At 42.6% G+C, this 26959-nt stretch overlaps 1 protein-coding gene across 5 annotated transcripts in view; it reads right to left on the bottom strand.

Annotated features, from left to right (window-relative positions):
* Nucleotides 1-26959, bottom strand: part of PALM2AKAP2 (PALM2 and AKAP2 fusion) — a 267247-nt gene that overhangs the window by 23793 nt on the left and 216495 nt on the right. The window lies entirely within an intron of this gene.

The raw sequence follows: 26959 nt of genomic DNA, 5'->3' as shown, positions 1-26959 counted from the left end.
TCCTCAGTGGATCAGTGCCGGTCATCAAACATAGGGTAGAATTACACGGTGCTCGAAAGACACGGGGTCTTTCTCTGGCCCCCACGGAAACCCACACACAATTAGATGTGGGAGACAGGAAGCATTTGCAACTCCTATGGTATGACGACCACCACCAGGAGCATGACAGGGACCAGAGTCATGGTCTCCTCCCTCCCACTGCTTTGATCTGTAGTGCAGATGCACTGGATTCACATTTCTCCCTTGGTGTGTTGTCTCTGCTCTCATGGAAGTTATTGAAAGAAACACTATTTATGCTCAGGTATGGTCAGATTTTACTGGTCAAGCAGAACTTCCTGTGAGTAAAGTCTTAAGGAACTTCTGATTAAGCTGGTAACATGTCAATGAATTTCTCAATAATTCTTTCCTGCTGAAAGGCAAAAGAAACCAAAACACAAAAAACAAAACCACCAAAATAAAAGGACATTTTCAAAACTATTCTTCAAAAATAACTCTAACTCTTCCTAATTCCTGAAAACCAAAAGTGAGTCATCTATTCACTTTGACTAATATTAAAACAGAAACTTGATGTCTGAGGTCTCCAGCTCCTTTTCCACGTGTGTCTGTGTTTGAGGCCTGGTCTGGGGAAGCAAACGGCACTGATCAAACCCTGGGAACTCAGTGGCCACCCAACAAGGGCACCATGTTCTGCTGGTCACCGCTGCACCTCTCCCTTATCCTGCAACTATTAATACACCCTGCAGCAGACGATCAGCTGGGAGCACAATGGCACTTACAGTGACCCGAACAATCACATTGCCTCTGGCTTTATACTGGCAGTAAAATGCATTTGACACACCTTAGGGAATCATAGCCAGTCAGCCAGAAAAGCTCTCTTTCAAAAAGCACTTTGAGAGAGTTTTCTAATTATGTGGTAGTACTCAGCTGAAGACAATGCTGGCCTCAGACATTAGATATTTGCTTCTTAATTAGGCTTAAATATTGGGAAAAATCTTCAAAAACAACTAACCAGCTTTTGTCTATATATTTTACTTGACGTACTTAATTGGTTCCACTTGCATTTCACTTTCTGTTGAACATACAAATTCTTCAGCTGAAGTTTCTAGCAGTGCTTGTCTTAAAGCATATTACTTTTTTTCACCCTTTAAATATCTGAATGTGGGCAGTTTCTTCTCCAGTCATATTAAGGATATATTCAAGAAATCAGATGTTCTGCCAACCCAATATAAAAAGTCCTTGCTTTTTTTGGAGTGGGCACAGCAGGAATTAAATCATAAACTTTATTTTATCCTGAAAGGGCAAGAATTGCTCTTGATTTGCCTGCAGAGCTGCAGGTATCATGACACAACCAGTACTCAGGTGACAGGACTAACACTGCAATACCTTTCTGATATCTGGGTTTAAATCCCTCCTGCTTGGCTTGCTGGTGCAGAGCGGGGTTGTTGCTACCTGGAGCAGTCTGTGCAAAGTGACACAAGCGTCAGTGCAGGATCGCTGGCTGCCCCCTTTCACACAAACCATGAGCATGCCATCATGCTCCCGCTAACATTTGCTTCTCATCAGACAGACCAAAGCCATCAGAGACATTGGTAGCGAACCACATGTCCTCTGTAGCTGCAAGAACACACCTCCGATGGACGCAGAAAATCAGGTAATGGAGCTGCACACCCCAGCCACTGAAACACATCTCCCTGCAGAGCGAAATGAGAACCAAAGGCCCCCCAGTCCCACGCTGCTGGTACCTCCATGTCATGGTGCTGGGAACATGCCATTGATTGTCCCAGAGACCCCATGCGCTAAAGCAAGTCTTCTTCCATCAGGACTTCAAGGTATGAACCATTTTAGATCATACCACGTTTGGGTATCCAAGTTAGGGTACAGAACCACAGGCACAGTATTTTACCAATTTGTTAAAGAGCAAGAGCCCATCCTCTCATCATAGCTGCAATCCATAGCTCACAATTAAGGCACATACACCTGTCTAATCAGGGCACGCATTTATGACAGTATGTAACTCTGAAACTGCATGCGACTGTGCAATTAGTATGGCACATGTAGTGTTGTAGTAACACAGACAATTTGGTTGTAAAATCTATAAGGAAACATTGCTGCTTATGGGAGGGAGCCCTTCTTTGCTGGGGATTAGCAGCTGAGCAAGTAGAAGGGCTCCCAGCAGGGTGGAGATGCCAGGGAGGAACACTAGAGGAGGAAAAAAATACAATTTATAAAAACACATAGATTTTCCCTCAACATATTCTGGCAGAATCTGGGTACAATTTTGTGAGGACACAGCAACGACAGTATGCTCCGGACACTCCTGTGAGGAGCAGAAGTCAACCTACTGATGAATCACCTGAAGAAGATAATAGAGAAGATCATAAGGATAGAAGCACCCTACAAAATAAAGCTTTTTAAGACAGCTGAGGCCACAGAGCCTGTCCAGGATAACTGTCTGGGTCTGGGAAAATGGCACTTTGGGGTGATGATACCATGGGTGGGAGGAGGCTCGGGGGATGTACACAGAGCCCCTTCCTCAGCTGTTCGGCAGAAGGAGGCGAGAGTGCCGGGGGATGCTTTTGCTCCTTGGTGATAAGTATGTACCTCCAGCTTCATATTTGTTGCCTACAGGGAGGAGGCTTTTCAAAGCCTGCACCTTCACAAAGGCCTGTAAATGGGAAAAGGGCTGGATTCAGTCCCAGTTGTAGCCAGCAATACAGCATTCACAGTGATTGCCATATACTGCTCATCTAGACCCAGATTTTCCAGAAGTTACTGTTACATTTACACCGTCTCTGAATGCGCATTCATTTCAGTCAAGATGCAACTGGGTAATTAGTGTCATTTCTACAATGCTGCTGCACTTAAGTAAACTGCAGTTATTAGCAGCTTAGAGAATTATTAGCATATTTCCTCCTTGGTTGAATTCTTCATCTACAAAAGTGTAAGTGTTTGGGCAATCAACTCTTTTAGAAGGAAAAAAATGTGGGTGTGCTACTAGCAAGACCCAGCAAATGCACTGCCTGTGCCTTCCTTTGTTTGGAGCAACACAAAATGCATATGACAATAAGTGGGAGGCAATCCTTCTGAGCCACATCGACATTCTTCTGAAGCAACAGTAGTGGAGAGGGGGAGAGAGGAAAGGATTAAACAACTAAAAACATTTCATGGTTTAAAAAATCTAAAACAGTTTCCTCATTGTGGGCTTCTACCGATCACTCCGGTCACGTTTTAGGACAGCTTTTGATGCTGTTGGTCTCCTGGTGTAATTAGCACTGTTGACTTTCCCCTTCTGTAGATTTTATCTTGTTTGGAGATGTCTTGTACTGCACCTGCTTCTCCTTCACTGCCTGATCGCTGAGCCTGTGCTTAGTTCAACCCTTTCCCCTTTGCTCTTGGGTATAACTCATGCGCCTGTCATGTCTCTAGCAGTTTTAGTACAATAGCGTAACTTAAAATCACATTTGCATATGGCTGAATGGCTAATCCACACTCCCGTGCTGATGTCAATAATCTTTTCCCTCTTCACCTACTGTCCTAGCCTGCCCCTCTGATGTCTCCTTGCAAAGGAGAAGGAACCAAATGATGAATCTGCTAGGGGCCTGACTCTGGCAAACCTTCAAGAGAGCAGCTGCTTTCATTCAGCTCATCCTTCTGAAGAACGCAGTCACCACCTGCCTCACAGATGGAGCCAGTCCCAAGCACAAAACTCATCTGCACCTCTGTGCTTCCAGACAGTCCCCCCATCCAGCGAGAAAACCCCCAGCCCGCATACGTACTGCTCCACTCTCGCTACTGAGAACAAGTATTTCTTTAGAGAAGTCTGAAGAAATATGCCAAACATTTTGGAAATTTTCTGTTCAGGTGAGCTAAGAGAAAGCAGCAGCAGAGAAAAACTCCTCAAAAAGATCCTGGAACTGGGGAAGAAAAGGAAGGGAGCTGACGATGTGAGGCTCGAGGAAAGGAAGGGGATTTCTGATTTCTGTTGACACTACCTACAGAAACCATGTCTTTTCATTAAAAAACAAACAAACGAACAAAAAACAAAAAAAAGAGAAAGAGAAAGAGAAAGAGTAAGAGAAAGAAAAGGAAAAGGAGAAGGAGAAGAAAAAGAAAAGGAAAAGAAAAGGAAAAAGAGCCCAAACCCAAAGTGTTGTCTTATTGCTCCTGTATGAAAAGGTCCCATTTTTCCATACAATATTTTTATAGTGACTCCTAAGGGTTTTAAAAATACTATAGAAAGTGTTGTCAAACAAAAATTCTCACTTAATGAAATTGGATAAAACTCAAGTTTCAGGGAAAAAAAAATCCCCAAATCCTGTTGCCAATTTTGTTGAATTTAAGACATGTCACATGCTGGCACTACCTTGAATAGTTCCATTCATAATCCTGCTTGCACACAAAAAGCAAAACCTGGCCTGTTCCTCTGTTCTCCACAGTGCAGTACACAGTGTCTTCAATACCCAGACAGAAACCATTTCCGATGACTAAAATGTGTTAGCGTTGAGTGTCGCAAGTGACGTTCTCCGTAAGCAGCTCTCTGTGCCCTTCACGAGGTACCCAGACAGTACAATAGGCAAATTTTCATTCTGAAAAGCTGGTTTATCTTCCCCAAAGCATTTCAGAAATCACGAGAGTACATTTTAAAAATCAATGCAACTTCATACTACCTCCCCGTAAGAAGCAGCAGGGGACTCTTTTGGAATACAGATAGCAATAAGGGACATGGGGACACAGTGCCCAAACAAGTGGCTACTTGGAGAGTGTGCTGTGTGACAATTTCCGAGTGGTTTTCTGTATGTCCTTGGTTTTTTCTGCCCATTTTAGAGGAGGAGTTCTGATTGCATTTGCTCAGAAAGCACGTGAAAGGCTTTGCAATACTATTTTTCATTCCAACTGAGCCATGGGCTTCAGTTTCCACATGTGATGCACTATAAAGCTCTTTTACACAATCAAAGTCCTGTTGCTGCTGTAATAAATTAAGGATGGAGCAAAATGGTTCAAAAATTATGAACACTTTAATGATGAACATGTACTGCATGACAGGATATTTTAATGATGAGCATGCAATGAATGATACCGTATTTTCCAAACATTCCAAGCTCCATGATTTTCTGTGCCCTCAATGACAAACAGCTGAAGCTTTTTTCTGGGCAAGCCAGGATTCACCTTTGGAATAACCCTTACTACTTCCCACTGACTCCAAGGTATGTAAATTGGAAGCAGTTTTCTACAGGTAGGAAGCCACCTGATTCCTTATGCCACTTATTTTCTCTTACTACATAAAACTATACACCTGGTCTCTCTTTGAAGAATTTGCAAACCTAATGACTGGATTTCAACTATTGCTACAGGGGTAAGAAAAACAGGTATGTGAGTTCTTTAAATTACATGCTTGTGCAGCTGTTGTAAAAAAATCAAAGCCCAAAAGGCTAACTACCTTTTATGAAATATTTTAATTCCTGCAAAGATCTGTAATTGCATGCAGCACCTGCATGGACAAAGTTATTTATACGGAAATTAATATTTAGGGACAAAAGGCTGATAACTTCCAAATGAAAAGAATTATCAGCTTTGATAAAGAAAACACATCGCAGAGCAGAGGTTATTAGAATATGATGGTTCCATAGCTGGCACGAAGGAAAGCAGTACACATTCAAGTGGTGTATACTCAGATCCTACAGTTCTGGGGGCTGGTTAGCTATGCTGAGAAAGCTCTGTTCAGTTCTACGGTAATCAAGATGCAAATGTGAAATTACAGGAAGCTGTGATTAAACTTTCATTCAGAAACTGCAGCACCATTTGGTACTGCTATACTCCACCCCCTCCATTTTTTATCGGCATCCAGATAAGAGGATGCCCTGAAGAGATCCAAATAGCATTTCACACTCATGGGGAGAACTGGGAGCTCACCGTACCCAAAGAATCAGTAAAGCGGTGATAAATCTGATTTCAGGTACAAGAACCTGCACTGAAAAGACCATTCTCTTGTACTCTGCACCATTGGCTTCTTGTAAATGTAGGTCAGCCTGAAAGTGCCATTGAGTAAGAGCAGTAAATGCATGCATAAGAAGGCGTTTCATCCAGAAAAAGGTGTTTTTCTCATCGCTTTCATCAGTTCAAATCCCACTCCTGATGCTCCTTTCACTTCCAAATTGACTTCCATCTCAAAAGAAAAATGCACAGTTAAGTGTTATTTCTTCTCTGGCTTCACTCGGTTCCCCAAGATAGAATGACCAGGACAGTACACTCTGTGTGAAGGAAACAAAACAATGCAGCGGAGAGGCAGCACTAGACTCAGGATCAATATAAACGTATTCACGTACTAATCAATCACAACACCACAGATTGTTATTAGTTCTTTTAAACTTTCTTACACACTTTTACTAAGGTTCTTCTGTGGCTTGTCTCTAAAATGTCTCTGCTGAAACAAGAAGGAATGCTTCCAACAGTTGTGATATTTGATTTACAGAGCATGTGGTGCTAACTCACTTAAAATGGTAAATACAAACTCTTGAAGCAGTCTCCAATGCTACCTAAGGAAGTACAACGGTTTGCTGGAGGAAATGAAGAGCACCGCATCCAACTAACACATAAGGAGCGTTGCACAACTAGAAAATTCTCCACTGCTTGGCAGGGCGTACAAGGTTATGATACAAGCCTTAAGGAATAGAAGTTAAATATCTTTGTCACAGCTGAAGGTCACAGATGAGGTCCTGTACCATGAACCATTGCACCTGCAGAGCCCACTTGGACAGGGTCCCATCCATCAGTGATGGGGGTCTCTGAGCTCAGAGATCACAGCTGTCTTATAAGTAGCACTCACCCATGTTCAGCCTCTGGTTTGATGTTAAGTGAAAGCAGAGACATCCTAATTGAACAAGGACAGAAAAATGTTCAGCCTAACAGAGTGCCCAAGATAAGAGTTGAGCAGAACATGGATTCTGAATGTATGCGCAAAAAATCACAGTTTCAGAAAACGCTGCAGTTGAAATCTGCCCAACACACGTCAAGGCTGGAACAATTGCTCCTGTAAAGCATGATCTAATCCCAGTGGGGAGGGGAAAGGATGCTAAACTAAGCCTTGCTTTTAATACTCTCTAACTCATCTAGATAATGTCAGCACAAGGAAAGGGTGACCTTTACGGTCACTTGCATGAAAAAACAATGAGACAAGGGGATTTCCAAAATTCCTTGGTGTTTTCATCGGAGGCAGAGGGTTCCCATTCCTTCTAAAGAACAGAGTTACAACCCTTCTCTGTAAATGCAGTATCTAGAGAAAAATACTGGCATATTAATTGTTTTGGTGCATGAGAAAGGGACCTCCTGAGGAAGGAATTCAGGTTAGGCAGGGGCAGCAAACGGAGACAAAGGGCCACGCAGTTCACTCGTTCTCCGAGCTGATCTTACAGCTGCTAGGAAAACTTTTTTAATACATTGGAGGAACTGAGATAAAACTGCCATAAGCACACAAGTAGGCTTTCTGAGATGCACTAGTATTTAAGTTTTCTGATGATACAGATTCTTCCACTGGCTGATACAGTTCTGTAAACCTTTCATAAATGGCCTAAACCGCATTTTCTGAACATGATCTCTCTCTGCTGGAGCTCTTTCACTGCTCTCTTTCATGGGCAATATAGTAGGTAGTGAACACGTTAAGTGAAGCAAGCCCCTACAAACCCTTGCAAACAAAGCCTAGGACAGATTATTTTTCACTTTCTTTCAACTCTCTGCTTCACAAACACCAACTGCTAGTGATCATACTGCTTTTAACTATTTCCTAAAGCCTAATTAGTGCTTGCTGCGCTTCTAAAAGGCATGTCTGTTCAAGATCTGGAGTTTCACAGTCAGGAGCAATGCCGCAGAGAGGGCTAAAGGAACAAATTATACTCGGAAATGTGAAAAAAAGGCTCAACATCTATTTCCCTTAGAGAGCTGAAGAAGGTTAAGAATTATTATTGATGCTTTGCCTCTATCAGTCGGACTTGTTACAGCTGCTCTCATCCATTAGGTTAAGACCTATCACAGCAAAATCTCCTTAAATGAAGGGACGCCCAGGTAACTGCATGGTGCAGCGTGTCTCATCCGATGGCAGCTCTGCAGAGCAGAGCAGGACAATGTTATTTTACTGCAGGCAGTGAACCTTGGGAGGGCTAGAGTACCATGGCTGAACCAGCCAGCTATCAAGCATTCTTTGGATCGCCTTCTTCCCACTTTTTCAAGGAAATTAGGTTATTTTAAAGCTAGAGACCCCTAAAACTCTCTATAAAGAGAGCGCACATTTATAATTAGCTTTACTCAAAATTTATTTTAGGCTGTTGCCTCCAAACTCAGGCAAAAACAGATCACTGGAACGTTATCAAAGGAAAACTGAGAGGTCACTAAGAAGGAGGAAATCTAGCCTAGTCTTGCCTCAAAAAATCGCTTGAATCACATATGTGGAGAGGGGGAAAAAGGTGCTCAAAGGATATAACTGAAGTCTCTGCCAACAGCTGCGTGATGCACGAAAGCGGGGAGAGGAGACACCTCCAACAAGAGCCTGGCACATCACCATCCCTGATGTTTCACCATGCTCAGAGCCCACCACGAAAGCCCATATGAAAATGCTTTCACTCCAGTCCCCTTTTCCAGAAACACGCCACGGTGAGAACAGCACTTGGTCTATAACCTGGAGGTTTCACACAAGAGCCAAAAACGTGTAATGCCAGTGGCTGCAATTCGCAGGGCTCTTCCTCTAAAGGTATGCATGTAATTTAACTTTCTGGAAAGTGCATGTGAAAAAATATCCATTCAAAGACACACGCCCACAGAATGAAAACTATTACCAAATGATGAATCCAATGTAGCCAAGATGATCAGGGGACTTTGACACACTGTTTTTAACAGAAAAAGGAGCCAGACTACAGTGTCTACAGAACTGTTTTGCTAGTAAGAGGCCAAATGTGTACAGTCTTTTAAAAGGAGGATGTTGCTAAATTCTCCACATGCCATTGCTGTCCCCAGGCTATAAATATGACCTACCATGTGAGCTAGGCATTGTGAGCAGTTAGCAACTTCATCTAAGCTTTGCTCGTAACACAAACTAAGCACTACAGTCATCTCACTATGTCACGCAGGAGAATATTTCATTGGAAGTGACACTTGGATAGGATTTTTTCCTAATTCCTTATTTGGGAAAAAGGCAGTTGAGAAATCCCGGGGAATAAGACATCCTCTTTCAGCACCTACTACTTCCCGCCGCTCTGCCCCCTGCTCCCCTCCCCTCTCCCAACCAAAGACTCATTATTCCTTCTTTTCCTGCTGAAAAGCCACTGATTAAATGACCCACAGCACATCTGGACTACATTAGGATATTATTTGATTAAGGCATTCATCACTTGTTCTTTCAGCAAGTGGAGAATTAAGATAATGGTGGGGGAAAACGGTGTTAACTGAACGGGCTATTCCAGCTCAAACTGCTCTGATTTAAGTGTCAGATTGCTCCAGTCCCATGCAGTGGGGTTTTTCTTCCCTTAATTACAGAAAAATAAAATAAATATTAGTTAATCAATTTTATGTTGGCAAGATCACTGATGCCAAGTAAACCGTTACATTAAGGGTTGCTGTCATCCGTGCTTCTCAGACAATTTGGTAGGAAATGCTTGCTTGGAGGTTATTTTAAACAGTTGTAAAAAGGCTCTGCGTTAAACTGCAAGCAGCACCTCACATTTTTGTACAAACAGAAATTTGACACATTCTGGGTCAAGTTGCTTTAGGGAAGAGGGGGAACAGACAAAAGTGGCTTAACCAGATCAGCTCAAAAGAGAATTGTTTACTAGCCCATCACACAAGCACTAACTCAGTTTTCAGTATTTGACGTGACTGCACAAGACTTCAGCTTTGGACTCTGAGTATGTACAAACCAAAGCACAGGCTAGAAGGAAATACCATGTCATCTTGGCTTTCAGATATTTTACCCTAAAACATCCTTCCTAATTTCTCTGGAGCTGAATAATGTTCTATCCTGGTGCATGCACAGGGGTATCAAACAAGTGTCACAGCGTGCATCCAATGCCATAGAAACCAGGAATGCTGTTGCTGCTAAATGTGACTGCTCACAGTTACTATGCTTAATTTCCCACAGTGCTAAACAACGAAAAGATGAAGCTGAACAGACACCCTTAGAGCTTCTTTATCAGCTGAAGTTTGCTTTACAGTGTCAGGAAGGATAACACACTCAACTAGTGGGAAACAGACCCCTCCAGAACAACTAAAGAATTCAGCCAAAAGACTTTGCAAGTGCTTCCTAAAGAATACAGACACTGAACATGAGGGTGCTATCTCTAGTTATCACATGCATAGGATATACATAAGTATCTTTTCTCTCTAGAAGCAACATGCTCCTCTATTATAATACACTTAATTAAAAAGTTGTAAGATTTCAGAAAGCTCTGCCCACTGTTTACAATGAGCAGAACAGCCAGAGAGTGATGAATTCCACAGCCATCACAGGGAAAAAAGGGTATTTTTAAATACTCCTCCCACTATTGAATGATAAAGGCTCAAAGAAGATACAAGTCACAGGTCAGAAATCTTAGCTTACCATTTCTCTCTCTGCTCCTGTAAACTCTGAAGGAAACCCTCAAAATGCCATTTTTCACAAGAGCCTTCACTTTTTTTGGCTCATTAAGTCAAATTCCTTCCCCAGCTCGTTACAGGACTGATGTCACAGGCTAACACAAGTCTGGTTTTCAAAAAAAAAAAACAGAGGCAGCCCACACCCTCAGCCCATTCCCACAAAGAGGCTGTTTTGAAAGCAAAATGCCAGTTCCCACTGCCCAAAAAGAATGTAGCTTCACTTAACCTGTATGGGAGCCACCTCCTTAGAGATCCCTTCAAAAGTACCACGTTGGCAACAGACCCAAAGACCTGTTTTCAGCTGGCATAAGCAGGGGTTACTGTTGTAGGGGGGGTTTGTGTGGGGGTTTTTATTTCTTTTCTTTGTGGTTTGTTGTTTTTATTTATTTGGGGGAGGAAGAAGGCACAACCCAACAGCACAGCATGTGCCTGGCTTTGTACTAGAAAGGGGCAATTACACAAAGGGCTGCTGTGAAAGACAAAAGCTCCAAACAAGTAATTAGCAGTAATTTTTACCTACCTGGAAACACACACAAAAGGATTAACTATATTCTTTCCACAGGAGAGGCTTAAATGTTAACTGAAGTGCTTAGGGCACCTCTGGTAGCCTTCTGCCTCACAAGACTCAGTGTGGGCAGTGGTCTCTAGACTGGAGGAAATGTGTCAGCCAAATGGAAAACAACTGAAGACAGGGAACATTTAGGAAAAAAATAAAAAAGCAGAAGGTAAGCTGACTGGGAATAAAAACACCATGTTTTCTCCAGCGCAGTTCTTGTTCATTAGTGGTGCCTGTGGGCTAGTGACATCTGAGCACCACTGGATTAGGTTTCCTGGAGGCTTGATAGTTAAAGCTAAAAACATGAGCTATGCCGACCTGGCATTGCCTGTGAAGGCCCTCTGGACTTCAGGTTAAAATGTCTTGAATTTAGTGTCACCTTACAGGTGGTGCTATAGATGACATACCTTAAGTATTGGAAAAGCATATTTTACCCACCTGAAGAATTACGTTAAGACATTTATTTGCTTTCTCACTACTTCTGGGGCATCTGCGGAGGGACAGCACTGCCATCCTCTACCAGCAGTGATGGACCCTTGAGGATCCTAGAAGGCAGTTGCAGCTCACCTCATCCCATGCTCAAACACCCAACTGAGCCATGTTAAAAGAAGCAAGTCAAGGCCCTCCAGTTCTAATATGGGTAGGTAAGAAGCTCCTTCTCACCTATTGAATGAATCTATGAAAACAGAATGGAAATAAGAAAAAAAAAAGACAAGATACTCAGCATCCCTGTCCTAAAATAAAATTAAGAGTGGCTCCGGTGAGCCTAAAATGACAGGAAAATTCTGTGTTCTTCCATATAATTTTTCCCACATTATCTTTTATTTTTGTCCTTGGATCACTAAGAATTCTACACTATGATGAGGGATAAATGCCTAACAGAGAAATTAAACTATGTATTAAGCTGTCTGGATTTAAAGTGCAATTTCTGTAGCTCTTCCTTGATTAAGTATGACACTGAAGTAACCCTTGTGTTCGCTGAAGGCGCAGAAGGTCACAAGACGCGTTTATTTTACGTACTCTCCCTGTCACCAACAGTGTAAAGTCCCACAGAGCTGTACCTGGAGCTCTACGTAGGTGTGCTGGAGATGATGCTCAAGACACTTGTTTGCTGCAGACTCACAGGAGCTGCACACTCGATGTGCAAATGCTCAGTTCTCACTGAAATCTTAGAGAGTTGCACTAGCAGACAGCTTTTTTAAAAAAATATCAGTGTCTTATATCAATCCGTTTTGGAAAAGAGGAAGAGTATTTCCTTAACATACTGGTGTGTTGCAAGAATTAACTGGGCTATTGGTAATGAAGATATAGCAGTGTAGCTTAGTAGTAAACGCGGCAGATACACCCTGTTAAACCCTATTTTGCTACAGTTGGCCTCAAATGAACTACAAACCTTTCTTCTCCTCAGGAATTCAGACCTACCATTACCATCAACTTCAAATAAGTTTTGCTGTTATTGTTTTTTCTTATTTTTTCTTTTCTTAAAGCCTTAGTCCCTTCCAATAGAACCTCAAGCTTGTTTTAAAAAATAAAAATAGATCTAGTACTCTTGGTTGAAGTGAAAAGCTTGAACAGAAACTTGAAATGATCAAGAAACAAATAAAAATGACTCCTCTTAACTTTCTGAAGTGCAAAGATTCTTGACATGTCTGCATTTTAAACCACTTCACCTGCATGACTATAAGCAGTAAGTCTCTGGGTCCTGCAAATCATGTCATACTGAAAGGCACCAAGTGTATGAAGATAGAAGTGCAGTGGGAAGTCTGTATGAGTATCACAGATCCACCGAACAATCAGCACGTATTGTCTTCTGGAAACATCAAGGGCAAGATTATAAAAGACAGAGTGATGCTGGCCTCAGTAACTCAGAAAAAAGGACCATTCCAAAGTGATTTACCTGCTTCAGGCCTCTAATCTTCCAAATTTGCAGCACAAGTGCACATTAAAGCCAAGGAAGCTGGATGTTGTGCCTAAATCTGTGCATGAGAAGCTAGTGTGATGCAGGCAACTCCTGCTTTTGGCTGCGGATCTGAAGATCCTCAGGTCTGCAGCCAAATTTGTCTCTCAGAATGAATGGCAGGTCATACACAGTTTCTCATTTATTAATGAGAAAGACTCCAACTAGCCACAAGGCTGCTCTGTCTGTGCCAGAAGGCCACCTGTACAGGCAAATGAGATGTGTATCCAAGAACGCAGCCAGTCAAAGAAAAAGATGTAGGTGGCCACATGTTCTCTGCAAGGGCCTTGTGATCTTGGGAGACTTCCTTAACTCAAAACACTCCTGTCCTGTGAACCTTCAAGATATGTGATGAGGTACTCGATATGAGGCACAGTCCATGCTATGAGCATTTCTGGGAGAAGCCACCTCAGATTTTAGCTGCTGGTCACAACTTTTGGTTATGGTTAAACAAAGCAGGGGCTACAAATTCTTTAAAAATCTGGCAGAAACAGATTTGCAGTGCTACACCTCCTGATAAAGCAGCAACAAAACTATAGTGGTCACATAAATTCAAGCCCTTTCAGCCACCTCAGGACATGGATGCTTCCCTATCAGCCCAAAGGCCTTCCCATGCTGGAGACAACTGCACCACTTGAACCACAGGGTCATCATTACACTCTGTTGCAAAGGGTTAATTCTATTCTTGAAACATGTGCTTAGAGGAAAAAAGAAAACAAAGTGGTGCTCCTCTTTACGGAAAGCATATGCAATGTTAAGGTAAACCAAACAAATCCTCTTGCGCATCCCTTTCCTTTCAGGCAATAAACACCCTGCCCGAATTTCTGAGCCTGTCGGACTAGCACCCTTATAGGACCACTAAATTCACGATGTGCAATAGCAGAAGAAAACACTAATACCAGAGGTATTCCCTTATCTCCTTCTGTATCGACAGTCTTTTCATGAAACATACCTCATTAGAGAAAGTCTGGGTTCTCTGTATCACAGAAAAGTTGGCTGCACATGAAGGTAAGTCTTATGGGATGAGAGTTACCATTTCAGCTTGTTATCTTCAAACTATATTATCTCTACAGATGTCTCTGTCTGGGACTGTAAAATTAAAAGTTCCCCAGAAGGTTGACTGCTGGAAGCAAAACTGGTGGCTGAACATGCAACTTTGAAAGTTTGCTAAACATTTTAAGGATCTCCTTCACCTTTCTAATACCTCCTCTACAAACCTACCCTATCAAGCCAGCAGAGAAATAAATATGGGTGGTGAATGTTGGAGGATGTCACGTGCAAGGGATCCAGAGTAAAACAACAAAGATACAAGAGATACTGTAAGGCTTTCAATGACAGCCCTGACACTGGCAGTATGGGTGGGTTTTGTCTTTTCAGTGAACTGCTCCATTCTTCAGCTGTCCCTCCAGCTAAAACGTTTCTGAGTTCCCCACAGGTCAGGAGAGGGGAGGCAGCTCTCTGTGCAGACTCACCACCCGTGATGCTGGTCAGGTCACGCCTGCTCACAAGCCCATTTTCAGCTTTTGGCAGAGACGGCTCATAGTCAAATTCTTTCAACAAATACTTTTAAAAAATAAATAGTTGTCTTGGACATTTCCTCATGTTTAAGTGGCTATTTGACAATCAGCAATTACAAAGAATTTAATCTGGTGAGGAATCTTAAATGTTCTTCCTCCTTCTTTTGCGGAAATCACACGCTTTAAACCCAAAGGCCACTTCTATTTATTTTATGAGAACAAACTGGCTCTGTTAGCGTAATTTCCCCTGGTGGTGTAACCAGGCCTGCTGTTCTTACAAAGACAACTGGGATGAGACAGAAATAAAACCAATTTCTGAGGACAGGCTGCATGATCAACTTGCTCATACCACAAACCTCTCCCTTCCAGAGCAGACCCCCCCACCCAACACCCATGTTTCAGGTCTGCTGCTGTAGCAGCAGGAGAATAACTGCTCAGCAAGAATTACCCAAGGGTGGACACCGAAATAAATTGACAAGAAGAAATTGTCACATTAAACCTTGATGGGGGAGCAGAGGGCTCTTACATTTCACGAGTGGTTTGCATTTTCTGGGCAACTTGCAGCAGGGAAGTGCAGTGTGGTTGGTTGTGGCTGCCCACTTCGGGGAAGGGACCAGCGCCAGGCTCCGACACTGCTTGCTGTCTGGACTGTGTCTTCTTGTGATGGAGAAACGCTACAGCTTCTTCAGAAAGAAAATGCCTCTGGTGTGTACTCATACTTGCGTCAGTATAACCTAATTAGGACTCACACCTCAGAAACATCTAACTCCGGTGTTCAACCCAACCCAAAGAATACCTGGACACCCTCTCTTGATGCTACATGAGTTGAAATTAATTTCCAAGGCTAAAAATGGTCCTCATCCATATTTCCCATGCTCAACATGTAAAACTTCTTAGAAGATGTGTTCACACTTGACTGGTCTGAAAACTGGGGCTTGGGGGCATTCTCCATTCAGAGAGAAAGCGGAATGTGGCATGGTTACTACTCTCAGCACTGCAAATGTAAAATACCTTGTTGAAATTACAAGAGTTGGAGCCATAAATGCCAATCAGCTGACAGTGCAACATTTCACGAAAAGATGATGGCTGGAAAAACAAGTGAGAAAGGCCATATAGCATCCCACTAGTTTTCCTCACGTACTTACAGTTAATATTTGGCTGTTCATCTCCTTGTAGCTGGTGAGGGGTCTGGAGCACAAGTCTGATGAGGAGCAGCTGAGGGAACTGGGGCTGTTCAGCCTGGAGAAAAGGAGGCTGAGGGGAGACCTTATCACTGTCTGCAACTGCCTGAAAGGAGGTTGTGGCATGGAGGGGGTTGGTCTCTTCTCCCAAGTAGTAAGTGATACGACAAGAGGAAATGGCCTCAACCTGTGACAGGGCAGGTTCGGATTGGATATTAGGAAATTACTCACATAAAGAGTTGTCGGGCATTGGAACAGGCTGCCCAGCAAAGTGGTGGAGTCACCATCCCTGGAGGTGTTTAAAAGGTGTTTAGATGAGGTTCTTAGGGACATGGTTTAGTGCTAGAGTTAGGTTAGGTTATGATTGGACTCAATGATCCTGGGGGTCTCTTCCAAATGAAATAATTCTATGATTCTATCTACTCTAGCAAGCAAACAAGGAATCAGAAATGACAAATTATTTATGTTTATTGCAAGACACATATAGGGAGAAAGACTTCCTCTCCCCTCTCATATTTTCTTCAGTTTTTCACTACCTGTCAAAAGCACTGGTTTACCTACATGCTTTTATTGTGGGTGCTGAGGTGGGTGAAAACTGCCCTCCACAACCTGTGACAGCCACTGGGTGCGATTCCTGCAGCCGTGTTCTACAGTCACTTCACAGAAAACTTCTCACCTCCGCTCTTCCGCAGTTTGAAAGCCTAAAGCTTGTTTCAGCACCCTTCGCTGGAGAGGCATGCAAGGAGATGAGCTTCTCCTTAGTGCTGAAGGTGAGGTAACTCAAAACAGCCTGACCCGCACCCGCAGTAAGAGGAGGAAGCCACCTTGCCCTGCTGCAAGCCACCTTCAGCTGCTCCGTGTTCCCATGTGTTAGGTGGGAACAGTCACCAAAGGGGTAGGTGAGCAGTCCTCTGTCAGCTGCACGATGGGAACGGTCCTGTGCAGGCTCCTGCCTCTCCATAAATGCAACGTGATTTGAAGAAGCAACCTCTGGACTTATTTCAAACACTGTTAGCACTGGAGATGATCTGCCATCCTACATGCTGAGGCTGTTTCCCAGGCAAACACAAAAGACAGGACAAAAAAAAAATCCCTCCTCACAACCACCTGAGTAAAAACAATCCATTTATTGTGGTAGCAAGGAATGCGTGCACAGCTTTTGTTTTCATTTGTTTAGATAAGGAGGCTGCAAACAAAGATCCTGAAGAATTTCAGAAAAGCTAACAGAAAAATGTTTGTTTTAAAACAGAACATAATGTTTAGGTAACTCCCAGTCTTGCAAGCTGGAGTCATGCCTGTTAATTTCTACTCATTCAGCCTATGTCTGAGTGTTTTAGCTCTGGTGCCATCTTGAAGATGCACAGCCAAAGTGGAGAGGATACTTCAGGGTTATGGGAATCAGGATTTCTTCAGTGGAGTCAAACCTCTTCCCGTATTTATGGAAAACCTACTGAATTTCAGGGAGCTAGAGGTCTGAAGTTAGAGTGAAAATCCTTCAGGCTGTCTGCGGTTTACCTGGGGTTTCAGAAGAAAGTCAGATATTATCAGGAGAGCCTCCCATTACCCTCTGCTGAATGTGAAATAAAACAGACTTACAGCAAGTTCCTCTAAGCATAACCCAAGAATGTATGGGGTTGCTGCAGACATAGGTTTGCTGTAGCTTTGAACAGACGCAGTACTTCAACTGAACATACAGAGAGAAAATTAACAAGGAGAAATCCCAGCTGTCTGGAAAGGAAAGAACACCTGGTTGCAGTAACAGCACCCACTGCTATGTGCCATCTACCCAAAGGAGACCAGTAAGAAGCACAGGACAACTTACCAACATGAACTGGATGAGTAGGGTATTACAAACCAAGAGACAACACTACAAGATATCAAACAGCCCCACGCTTAGAAAAGATGAGTACTTTTCAAGTTGCATATAATGCTTCTTTTGCTGTAATTACCAACTGTCATTTTTTCTATACTTAATATTGGCAAGTGTCAAAACACACCCAGTTTTGTTCTATTACAGTTGATTAATTTGATTAATAGGGTAGCTCTGTTTATCAAACAATAGCAACAATAATACTACTTTATGTCAGGGAAAAGACTGTCTGGTCTCTTTTTCTCTGACGTCCTCGCACCCCAAGCCCCCCACGATCACCCGGCACCGGCAGAGCTGGGTGTTCAGAGCAAACCCCGCACAGCGGCAAGACGATGCTGCCCGGCTCACTGATGGTAAGTCTCTGCTACGACAGGCAGCAACTGCTGAGGCTAAACTTCACAAGAGTCCCGAATTCAAAGAACTGCGTTTTCCACACACAGCTTAGGAGGCAGAGGCCGGCTACTCCTGGTCTAAAAAGGCCAGCTGAAGTGAATTTCTCTAAAACCTTTTGGAAATCCCTAATCTTGCTTTCCTGTGACTCCAGAAAGGTGTGGGAAAAGCCAACACGAGTAAGATGACTGCTGGCCACAGCTTAAACCTTAGATATGTGTCTAATGCCAGTAGAGGATGATGCTGCCCAGCAAGACCCCAGGTGTACATACAAGGATGAGCACCATGCTGCTTATCAAACGAGCAACAACATATCAGGAAATGTTAAAGTATCTTTAAGTACAAAGGAAACATAAGCACGCATTCGCTAGTTGCACTGTTTTTCTACTAGAGGCAAGTATTCAAAATTTTCCAGCAGTGTCTTACCGATAAGCTTGTGTCAAGGCACTAGCTTATCTTCCTAGCCACTATAAATTTCTTATAATGCTCTCTGCTATAAAATTAAGCTTCACTGTATTGACGGCAGTCTGCAAAAAGGTAGATATGATTGCAGTACATCATCCTACATAAATTCAGCATTAAAACTTAGTTAATTCTTCAATGAATTCATCATTGCAAACAATGAATTTCCTTCCAAGCAGATAAAACTGTGATACAATGTGAATTCTGAGGCTACAGCATCCCCCTGAAATTCCACCGCCTTCTGAGACACAAGATTCAGCTATAAAGCTGAACAGGGGGAAACAGGAATGAACTTGCCAACAGCAAATGCGCTGAATCAAGCACCATGTCCCACTATAAGCATACTCCTCCTGATGCAATAATATTTTCTTGTTTAAAAAAATGCTTGGTTGGAAATATCTGAACTGCCTTTCGCACTTAGGAGAGGGAGGTGAAGGAGAATGTTGAAGGAGCTTTTCCATATTGGGGCAGAAAAATCATGCAAAGAGAAGAAATTTCCAAGCAGCACAACTTGTCCTAGGACACAGCAGATCCTCAGAGTTCACATAATCGGAAGAAAAGGCTGGGCACTCTGTAAGTGCACATGGGTTTGCACACACTTAATCCTGAAGTATATCAGAGATTAAGAAAGTTATGTCCATTTTGAAGGAAGAATCAATTTAAATAAAGGAAGTATAGTAACAAAATCTTGTTAAAGAGCGGGCTACAAGTATCTTCTTCTATTAGTGTGATAGATGATGAATTCATGTAACACATGGGAGACCCTATTTTTATAACATAAACATAACAACTTTTTTTTTAATGACATCATTTTTAAAATATTATTCTTTTGCTAATTAATTTCTCCTCATTTAAGAAATGATGGTGAAGAGCTCTCTGTAAATCTGTATTGAGTGAAATGCAGAGAGCCTATAGGACTGCTGCTGATACCCTGTTGGACTGTGTTGCCATATTTGTCAGTTCCTTTTCAGTAGATATCGACACAGCATGAAGCAGGCTCTAGATAGAGAAACTACAAACTATTAGGTATTGACAGACCTCAAATCTTGCTATACAAATGCAACTTATTAACCTGAAAATTATCTGGGAAAACTGTCTCTCCATTTCTTTTATGTTTTATTTTTTTTAGAGTTTATTTTCCTTCGTGCTCTGACTCGTCTACGTCTCTTTGACAAAATAAAAAGACATTGCAGTGGTTGCGAACACACCTGAACATACATTGTGAACACAGAGTGTTCACTCTGAAATTCTCATCATACTGCTAATCCTGATTGTCTCCACTTGCAAGATCTAGCAAGTGCAGCTGCAGGAGTCTACGCTGCTAAAAGCAGTAGACAGAAGAACCATGGTGGCTCCTGAGCTGCTGGATCCCACCCCAGGAGCTCTGCCACATCTGTGTGGGGCTCAGGCACTGGGGGTGCTGCTGTGATCAGGGGCATCTTCAAGCAACATTTAATGAAGATGTTCACCACTGACAGAAGACTTGCCAGCTGTGCGCCAGGCCTGGAGAGAACAGCAGATGACACGAGATGTCCCACCATTTCTGTCACTGGAAAGGAACTTTCTCTTGGGCAGCCGTGAGTTGGAGCAGCTCTGTGGGGCAGGTCTGTCAGAGACCTCTTCTGCTCCATCACTGCTGAGAGAGAAACAGGAGCTGCTGCCTCTTGAAGACTGCAGAACTGGCAATGATGATTACTGACATGAACACATGTATCTGCAACTTCTCTTTTCAGAGTTTTTTTTCCAGAATGTCTTCTCTTCCTTGCACTGGTCTTTGCTTTCCCTCAAGCTTTCTCTTCAGTGCCAGCTGTTCCTCCTCCCCATCTGGCTTCCTCCCTTCACTGCCTGCTCCCACCTCAGTGAAAGACATCATGGTAAGTACATCAAGCCATGTTCCTTCTGTGTAGCACCTTGTAGTAGCAAGTACCCTGAGGTTTTTGAGCCTGTTCACTCTGGCTCTGCCCAAGCTTGACCTACGCTGAGGATCTGTGCTCTGAAAACAACGCTGAAACGCAGCTCATCAGCCGCCCAGCAGTCCTCCTGCTTGGCATTTTCAAGTGTTCAGCTACAACCGAGTAGTGTATGAGTCTCTAAATCAACATGCTGCCTCACACGCTAGGCAAACTTCAGCACTGCGGCAGGCATTTGTTTTTAATTCCCTCCTCCTATTACAACAATAGCAACAATAACATCAAGCCATGATGATTTCTTGGGCTCACACCAGCTGCTGAGCAAATTAAGGCTCTAACAATGACAAGGATGGGGAGTTTTTGAAAGCAATTGCAAATATTGTACTTAGGCTGTGTCCACTATCTGCAGCTCTTTGTGGCAGTGGTACACCCAGGAGTCACAGCGATCATACCTGCACAAGGAGGGAACTCATCTCCCCTCGGAATTTTTATATAGTTAGAGGGAAACGGGGAGCAGCCCCCACTGTGGTAGCTCACTGTGGGGCCAGAGGATGACTTTATGCTGAGCTTTATCTCATGTATCTATGCATATGCCAATATATGCTACTCATGGCAAATTCTAGGCCTAGGAAAGGCTACTCAGCATGGAGTGTCTTCCCAACCTGTATTCCTCTATGACTGATGTAACAGTCTGCACAGAGGCAGCTGGAGAAACATGGAGTGGCATTGCAATTTCATGTATTAAAGGATGCAATCTCAAAAGCACGGGCACAAGAAGAAACCCATAAAACCTATTTGTATTTCTTTTGCTGCTACAGGGATGATGAACAGAACAACACCTTGCATATCTCTAGTCCCACCATGCAAAGACTTCAAACCACATTGTAGGCACCCAGGTGAAGCACAGCATGCCAGGAAATTATCTCCATTTTACAAAATGATCTAAATCAGTATTTTTAAAGTCTTCCTTTCTTAGGAGACTACCCCCCTAGTACATTTTACCAAGAGTGTAGAGGTTCAGCCTCTGATTCTCTCCAGGTAAGGCAACCACCAAACTGAGACAACCTAAAACTCAGTAGTACTTGAAAAAATAACAAGCTTCAGCAACAGCTCAAATGTCTGACTCATGGCAAGGAATGAAACTTGTGAATTAGACCCCTGGGCATCAATAGCTTAGGTATGAGACTGAACCCGAGATGCTGTGAAGGCTCTGAGATGTCTTCACTCCATTTTACCTGGGAGCTGCTGGTGAATGGCTCTGTGCCAACACGATCTCCCCCTCCAGTGCAGGGAAGTTGTCTCCTGCAACAGAGTAAACTGGGCCAAAATTTCACCACAAAATTGTAACGCAGTCCAGGGGAAAAGTGGAGCAGCTTCAAACTCAGGTAGGAAGGGCTGGATGACCATCCTGTGAATTACCCGCAAAGCACCACCAAGTGGAAGACAGCCATCGAAAGGGGAAAACACGACTCATGCCACTGTTCTAAGATTATTTCTCTAGCATGAAACTCGGACAAAATTTGCCCATTTTGAGACCTTCTCCCACCTTGCTGCACACAGACAACTAAAGGGAGGGAAAGAACGGATGTCAGTAAAATGCAGAGTGGGGCTTATGAGAAGTTTCTCATTACAGCCATCATCTGTCTGCTGGTGGAAAACTAAACACCCATGGTGGCATTAATCCTTTTTATGGTTTTATATTGATCCCTCTCCCTTCTGTAGCTGAACAGATACCCATGGAAAAGGGCAAAAGTGCAACCCTGGAGGGCTCCATGGAGTCCCTGGTGCCGTCTGCCTTTCTAGGGTCACGGCTTCAGACCAAGTATTAGCTTCACTTTTATTTCTCACTGCCACTTTTTTGACCAACTGGTTAGTAAACAGGGGTCTGGCTTGCAGGAAAAGGCTACCGCCAAGATTTCTGCATTATTAACAGTCACTGTAAAAGTACTGGAGCTATAATCATTTTTAGGCTGAAAGCCTGAGGTTTGGAGTACAAACTGTCTGTCTGGTGTTTGCCCAGCTCTTATCTGAACGTTCTCTGGTCATACAGCAGATTTGGGACAAACTTTAGCTCTCTGCTTTCTTAGTAGCAGCCACAGAGCCAGGGGAGAGGGCCGGGGCAGTGGCAGCTTCCAGCTGGAGCCACGTGTGCCTGTGGTATCCTGTTCAAAACTCCTTCCCCTTGCCGTAGGCTCCCCAAACTTTCTTAAGCACCTGTCTAACTTTATTGCCCCCAGGTGGCTTCTACAGTTTTGACGCAGGACCTTAGGAACTCAGGATGCTGGGAAAAATCGCAAGGTGATTTTCACACAACAAAACCAATGCAGCACGTTTTTACTTTTTCCCCAACTGACATATTGGTTTTCGTGGTTTCCCTTTCTGACTGATAGGTTAACAAGAACTTGCTTGTCCAAAAATAACTTTTATGAGGAGGAAAAAAATGCGGTTTATTTTTCTTCTTGTGCTTTACAACACACTAAATTACAGACAGCAGTCATGCATACTCTATGCACTGAAAATAATTTATCAAAATGGACACATTCAAAATAAGGCAGGGACTTAAATTAGTTATCATAACTAGAAAAATAAATACAACAGCTAATCTCAGAACTTAATTTGTATTCTTTATGATGAGCTAAAGCTGGCAGTCCTCATCATGTGAGATCTGTGAGCTATAAATAAACCTAACTTAGAACAAACTAACATTTTTTACATGCAGCACTTAATGCATTACAGTTTCCTGGCAGAACAAAAAATAACAACAGACCAAAACCATGTCTCATTTTTAATGAAAGAACAAGCCAGTAAAGCAGAACTCCAAAAAAGGAAATCTCTAATCTGCTAGTGCAAGTATCCAAGCATGTCTCTAGCTCTTCTCATTCAGTTTAATAAGAGAGCAAACCAGGCCACCAGAAGTTACAGACTAATGCAATTACAGGGTGGCTCAATAAGCACTGATTTGTCTGTTATCTATGACACATAAGATAAAGCTATGCTAACAGGTCTGGTTTTCCTTTCACAAAGCTGAATGCCCCTCCATCAATCAAACAATCAATCAAAATCGATGTTTTTCATGGGGGAGAGTAGCAATCACTTGCTGGCTAATATATAAACGGCTATTTCTTGCAGCTATTTTTAAGATCCTCTAACTAACTGAATAATTGGATTTACCTATAAATAACAAATGCATTTTCATCAGATAGCATTTAACATTTCTTACATCACAGGTGAAATAAAAATCCTCTTAGTAGGTCTAATATTAAAAGGCAAATTAAATTAACTCATAATCATAGCACGACTTCAAAACCACCATGAACTTTCAACAGTTCTGTGATTACAAATGTATCATTGAAAAGTCACTCACTGTAAAAAAGCCACTTGAAGAAAACCAACTTGTTTTGCTGTTTGCAAGTGGGATGAACGTGGGAAACCGCCTCTCTTCTGCAACAGTGAGAAGCAGCTTGCACATGGACAACAGCAGAGAGCTGGACCCGCTCCAGATGTATTGAAAGCAGAGATCATTGTTTTTTGGAACCACAAACACTGCAGACCAGGCCCTTAAAACAAAAATCCTGGAACCCTGGTGATAAAAGTTAAACTCCCAGAATCAGATCCTGAGAAGTTAAAAAGTGGTTTCTGGAACTGATATATCTATATGCTACCGATGTGCATACATGTAGATTTAAATGATGAATTTCAGGTCTTTGACTTTGCAAGGTCGAAATTTGTTAAGGTCCCATCAAGAGGAAAAATAAAATATGTGTCAGAGGGCCAATAAGATCACTAATGTAACTCCTAATGCCTGAGAATCTCAGGTTGTGAAAGGAAAGGTGTACAGTGCTACTTCATTTTCAACACAACTTCAACAGGAAGTTACCCAGCCTACTTTAAAAGTTTTGTGATGGCTGAATTTAAAACACCCACACCAGAGTCCAAGGGCTGACACTTCTCCAAACCTCAGACAATCATTATTCACACTGCTGACTAGGAGGGGAAGTACCCAACTCGCAAAAGGATAATTCAACCTGATGTAAGACACGTGTAAGACACGGTTTTCATAGCACCCTGGTAGTCTGGTTAATGGGCACCATCTTGCTTGGGTACACCTTCCAACTTTGGACTCTACGTATAGATGCATGAAGAACTACTTCATATTATGTCAGTCGATAACTTCCAGAAACACACCTGGGCAGAGCTTCACTGAGTAAGCCAGCTAAGCAGAATTTCCCCAGAGGTAATATATGCCTTCAATTAGGGAACTGTGAACATCTCAGCAACAACTTGGCTAAGGTGCTTATCAGCGCGTTAGAGCTGACATCTCTTCTTACCAATTAGCGTAGTCTCAAAAAGGATAAAGAAAAGATCATAGTTTTGTGAGGTGATGTGACAGCCAGCTATTACGGAAGCACTGCCGAAACCTACAGCGTAATTAAGAGTACACCTTCAAAGCCGAGCTTAACCAGACCCACACCTCCATGTTCCATCCCGTCACCGCTCTGGCTTGTACGCAGCAACCTCGTTCCCAGGTTTGGCAGAAGGACCATTCCGGGCTCGTAACCCAGGCAAGAGCCCACGCGGCTGCTGGGTTCACCTCTCTACCTGCTCACGTGGGCCACCCGTCCGCACTGGCATCACAACAATGCAGAGACTTGAAGGAAGACACTGAGAAAGCTTTTTAGATGGTTAGACAGACTGTAATTAAAGCCACAAATCAGAACTTCTTCCAAGCCCGCGGGTTACGCAAGGAATAAAAACCAATCACTCAACAATCTTCAGACAGAGCCAGCTCTTCAGAGGAGAAAGGAACACAAGACATTTCTGTCTGATCAGGGAAACTGAGAGTAAAATAATGCCTGTCTTCTAACAGGAAGCTGTTAGCAGTCAGTGTAATTAATGCAGGGAACAATTTAACACAAGCTGTGATGAATGCCCTCTTGCAGGACATGTGGAATCAAAACTGGATGTTTTTCTAAAAGATAAGCGCTAATCCAAACAGAAGTCAAATTAGGGAAATCCAGTGGTCTATGTCACAATGACAGTCATAACGTGATCATGGCTGACTCTTTAAACCTTATAAGCCATTAATGTAGTGAGTAATGAATACCGACAGGACTGTTCCTTCCTCCAATAAAGTGTCTGGTGATATGGTGCCTGGATATGGGCTGGTTATGATTAATGATGTATTTTATTGTGACTTTGCTCAAGAACTTTTTTCCCTTGTGATTGCTATGGCTAGGACAAGTTCTTCTTCCAGGAATTATGATAAAAAAAAATGACTTCAGCCCATTTGCATTTCTTCAATTTCGGAACAAGATTTCTTGGTTGGAAATTGCTGGCCTGCTCAAGGGCAGCCAGACAAATATCATAAGACTTCAGTATGCCCACTTGTCCACGCAGTTGATTATCTTTCATTTAAAAGCACACTTGCTTCTATTTTTGCTTTCCAACCCCATTTAAAATATTATTTTAAAATTCAAATTATTATGAGGTTTAAGTTCCAAGATACAGAACACAGAAGAAAATGGTAGTTGTTTAAGATTTTGTTTTTCAAAAATGGAAGTTCTTAACACATAACATCCCTCCTAAATCCTTAGAGAACAACCATTCAAATCCCATTCCCATAAGCCTCCTCTTTAATCTGTTAAAAATGTAATTATTTGCTCATTGGTCATATGGAAAAACAGAGAGCAGTGGGTGCTTCTATACCTGAGCAGACCTGTGTCACAAGGGGTCAACACTGAAAGACTAAAGACTAAGACGGAAAATAGAAGAGAACTGGAAGCACTTTTGAAAGGCAGAATTATGGGCATCACGTAGCAACAGAAACAACAAGTTAGAAGTGGTTTAAGTGCAGTTTGTAGTAGGGTGATTATGAATACCAGAGATAAAATGACCCTCGTTACTACAGTAATGTGCACAAACAGGTATTGCTGGAACTTGATGGTACTAAACCTCCCTAAAAATATGGCAATAAAACTAATTCCATTTGCTCAGACGTCATTACTAAAGTCCCAGAAAGCCAAGAAATGCCATTTAAAAGCACAAAAATGTAGCTACATAGTCCTTTTTATTTTCCTCATGCTTTTTAGCCCCAAGAGGTCAGTCTGAGTTTTCTTCAAGCTTTACACTGCAACTAGAAAAAGCTAGAAACTTTTCTTTGATTATTTTTAAGGCAAGCTGAAATCCTTCTCTGCACCCTCAACTGCATGAACTGGGGGTTTCAGAGAAATGCTAACTCTCCCACCACTCAGAACAGAACCAAGAAACCTGGCAGCACAGGGAGGGCAGAACCACATATGTGCAAGCAAGTACCACGCTGGGTGTTCATTGCCCTTTCTTCTGTTTATTTTGTTGGACACTGAAGTGCTTTGCTAGGACCATGTATGCTGAGAAGAGGACTGGCAGTCCCTGATCCAAATCTGTGCAATCTAGCAGTCATCTTCTGCTACCACATATGTTAAGCGTAAGTCAGCTCCTCCTAGGATGTTTTTGTATTTACTTG

The sequence above is a fragment of the Streptopelia decaocto genome (genome assembly GCF_964273445.1).
Source record: "Streptopelia decaocto genome assembly, chromosome: Z".
NCBI lineage: Eukaryota > Metazoa > Chordata > Aves > Columbiformes > Columbidae > Streptopelia > Streptopelia decaocto.
The sequence above is the reverse complement of the archived record's forward strand: the minus strand, read 5'-3'. Positions and strand labels throughout refer to the sequence as shown.